This window comes from Penaeus chinensis, chromosome 38 (assembly GCF_019202785.1).
Source record: "Penaeus chinensis breed Huanghai No. 1 chromosome 38, ASM1920278v2, whole genome shotgun sequence".
NCBI lineage: Eukaryota > Metazoa > Arthropoda > Malacostraca > Decapoda > Penaeidae > Penaeus > Penaeus chinensis.
In genome coordinates, this window is record NC_061856.1 from 22,939,246 (window position 1) to 22,943,409 (window position 4,164).

At 39.1% G+C, this 4,164-nt stretch overlaps 1 protein-coding gene across 1 annotated transcript in view; it reads left to right on the plus strand.

Annotated features, from left to right (window-relative positions):
• The first annotated feature begins 1,526 nt into the window (after positions 1-1,526).
• The window catches only part of LOC125046151 (heparan sulfate glucosamine 3-O-sulfotransferase 6-like), a 73,818-nt gene continuing 71,180 nt past the window's right edge, over positions 1,527-4,164 (plus strand). Inside the window, exon 1 of the mRNA XM_047643817.1 lies at positions 1,527-1,608. The gene's annotated coding sequence lies outside the window, so the exon portion shown is untranslated. The remainder of the gene's footprint in view (positions 1,609-4,164) is intronic.

The following is a 4,164-nucleotide window of genomic DNA, read 5'->3' on the forward strand; positions in this document are numbered from 1 at the left end:
ATACTTTGATACATTGTTTCAACTTGTATCACGATATCATCGAAATTTGTACAGACATACAAAGTATTGAAGAAAGGAGAAATTATTATTTATTTTATTTCACATCAAACAGTCAATAGAAAACTTAAAATAGTACTTAATTTGCAGGTATGATTTTTTATTTCAAGCAAAACATTGTGAAAGCTTTAAGAAACGGGTTGAATAAAATGGAAATAAGACCCGACTACTCTGCAGCTTATATCATTTATATATACCATTTTTCACTTCGCAAAGCTGTGGAAACTACATATATGCATCATATATTCTAAAGGACTGAATATCTTAACTCAATGTGCGCGGGTGACAAGATTACAATGCCATGTCCACTGTAATAAAAGTTTTACTTATTGTCTTTACACATAGATGGCTCTACAAGTGCTTAGTCACCAAGGAGTCAGCTATTAGTCTTATTTATATCATCTGTTTAACCTTTTATTTCATTTTTTGAAAGATTAATTTATATTATATTATTGTCTTTGGTGTTATTAATGTTTTAATGATAATTTGATACTTATAATATCAATAAGAATGAAAACAATGTCAATATTTGTAGTATTGAAAAGAAAAACGCATTTTCCCGCCAATTCAAGGAATGGGGAAATCAGGATCGGTCAATAAGGCCAACCAGTGGCGGATTTAGGGGGGGGGGGACTGGGGGCAGTTGCCCTCCCCCCTCGCTGCTCTGTACCTGGTCTGGCGCCCCCTGTTGGAAGTGCGTCGCCCCTTTTCTATGAAATGACATTTGATATACTGACGGAGGAACCTCATGGGCTTCATCGTTCTCGGATTATCCAAAAACGCAACATAATCGGCAATTATCCTTCTCACTGTCAAATCATTATAAAACAAATCAATATAAAACACAGAATGACAATCTTTCTCTGTCGAGGTAGTGGCAGGGTTTAAAAAGTAGCATGGCTAAAACTCTCCATAAACAATTTTCAAACCACTCAAAGTGAGCATGACCTACGGTGTAAACTAAAGTGATTTTCTACAGCAACATAGTGATGGTACAATATCAATCAATTACCGAAGGTTTATAAGCGACCCCCTTTATCAACTGCCCCCCTCCCCTGGATCCGCCCCTGAGGCTAACTGATAGACTCCTTGCTGTTGAGCACACGTGGAGTTATCTGTATGTAACAAAACTCACTAAAATCTAAAGGGGACAGTAAATAAGCCCGCTGACATTTGGTTAATAGTCCATTATATACATATATGGAAAATAACGTGTTGTAGTTTTAATAGCCTCATTGAAATAAATTTGAATATGTCAGCCAATGCTCTTTCAATAATATATGCAAATCCGTTATCTGAAAAAGAGCGGTTATCCTAATACCAATATCAAACATAACCTATTGAATATAACTAAAATTGTTACTCACAAGCAGATTGAAATATTCCTTGGTTATCCCGTCAACATACACAAGAAAACGTGGCCGAAGACGTTATCATAGAAAACGAAGAAACCTGAACAAAGCTAGTTGGGGCGAGTTGCTTCAGGTTACACGTCATTTCCAATGACTTGCTCTTCATCTTGCAAAGTCCTAGGACAAAAACTTCACCGAGGTATGTCATAAGTTACAAGCATGTATATGAAGAAAAGTGATATCACTTGAAATATTTGTTATCGCAAAAAGTGGCGTGGATTTCATGCCATATGATGAAACGTCGAAAATCGGAAGGTTGAAACGTCCAAAATGTTTTCACTACTTGCTTAGGGTAGTGATTGCAAATGAAGAACAGACTGTGAGTGAAAATGCGTATGGTTTATGAAAATTAGTCTTTTCTAACGTTTGCGTAAGAAGATCTGAGGGACTATGACCTTGAAGAACCTCTCGGTTCACAACTACGCAGACCATTTTACAGGTGAATTTTCTTTCTTTCTTTCTTTTGTATGTGTGTGTGTGTGTGTGTGTGTGTGTGTGTGTGTGTGTGTGTGTGTGTGTGTGTGTGTGTGTGTTCGTTCGTGCGTGCGTGTGCGTGTGTGTGCGTGTGTGTATGTATGTATGTATGTATGTATGTGTGTGGATGTACATTTGACACAGACACAAACACAAAGATGAAAAGGAAAACAGCCACAGGAAGAAATGAATATAAATCGTAATGTTTCGAACTCTCACGAATTCCTCTTCAGGTGAATAAACCGGTTTAATAATCATCAGAAGAGGAACTTGCGAAGAATTCGAAACGTCACGATTTATTTTAATTTCTTGCTGTGGCTGTTTTTTTTTTTGCAAATATTCATTTATATTTACACACTTGTATATATATATGTACATATACATACATACACATTTATATATACATATAAATTTGTATATACATATATATGTACACTCATGTACACACACACACACACAATAGCTCTCGTTCCTCCCCTCGCCCCGACCTTACCTCATGTTCCTTTCCCTTTTTGGTCGGTTGGGTACGTAGAAGGGCCATGACATGTCATCGTTTTTCCGTAATTTGGTTGTTGTTGTTGAAACCTGGGGATAACCGTAGCCTCATTGCATTGCTCATTGGTGACATGTTCTCTCGGCGGAAGAGCGAAGCTTGTTACGCGATTTTTAAATAAATCTATTATTTCGAGTATAACATTTGAATCTTCCCCATACCATAGTGCACAGGATGCATGACATAACTCGGGGTTGCATAATCGCCTAGTAGATCTACGCTCCGACGTTACGATAATAGGTAAGAGTAAAACTGAATTTATACGTTCACTCGGCAACTTTTATTCGAGTTGGTGTAACCACAGCTACGTCCGTTCATTAATGTAGGACTAGGGTTTAAGCTAGAATAATTGATCGCTTATTAACCACGCCCTTCTCACCCTTCTCGCTTGCATGTTATTGGGTAAATCCCTAGCGATCCTGTGATTCGTGATAGATACCCATTACAGATTCGCATAGCGGGTTGTCTATAGATTTTCCGTCTCATTTCAATTCACTTAATTTCATTCGGCATTTTGGGTATAGGGACCCCCGTCGATGAAATCTTACGTATTCTTATATGCATAGTTAGACATTGGCTATCTCGTTATTACAGAATTTTGTAGTGAATCCAACATGTAGATTAAATAAAATGGTAGTTTGCGTAATAGCTTACTGGCCCGGGAAGATTTCATTAGTGTGTATATTCCGTCGCATATTATTAATTGAATTCAATGTGGTAGTTGAAATATTTTTTTTATTAATACCATTGTTAATTTATCGCAGTATTGTTAAAATAAACATTAATCTTCGTGTTTGTGATACATTCTCTGTGTGAGCTAACTCTCACCTTCGCGCACACTATCGCTCACACACACACACTCTCACTCACTCATCCACGCAAAACAAAGGCCACTGAAACCTTTTCATTAATAGGATTTGTTTCTGTCGTTGTTGTAAGTGTAAAGATCGATGATGTTTCTCTTCCTGTGATTTTGCCAGTCGAGATGAGTGACTCGTACATATTGTACAATTTCTTATTTTACATACCTCTTCTCTATATGACGAGAATTGATTCAAGTAAATTTTACGGATTGCCATTGTCGGTTCCCTTATCTACTCTTATCAGACGCGGTTGGTCGTTCAAGCCATACGGATCGCTATTGACGTCTACCTCCCCTTTTTTTTTTTAACTTTTTCACACACACACAAACGAAAAAACAAACAAACAAACGAAAATAAAGCAAATTTATATAAATAAGCGGTAGTAGCATTTAACATCCCCTCCTCTCTGCTGCCTTTCTTATTTTATTCCTTACGTGTATGATCTGGTTCACCGATACGGCACCGAAGGAGGACCCTGCTGCAGAAACGGTCACCTTAAGATGCTGTGGGAAGATGGCCATAGGCCTGCGGCCCAGGATGTTCGCCAGCGCAGGTACTGTGGAAGGGCGCCGCCTGCCTGGACGCCCGCAGATCTAGTCAAACTCGTCGGTGCCGCCCTGAGATGCCGAAGAGGACGCCTCCTGCCCGGACACCCGTAGATCTAGACGAAAGTTACGAGGACGAACACGCAGCCGAGAAGGACCTGGACGAGATCTGCGAGGACGTCTGGGCGAGTACGACGCCGAGTTAGACCTAGATGAGGACTACGAGGAAGTTTAGACAAGACCGAAGCCAAGGAGGACCT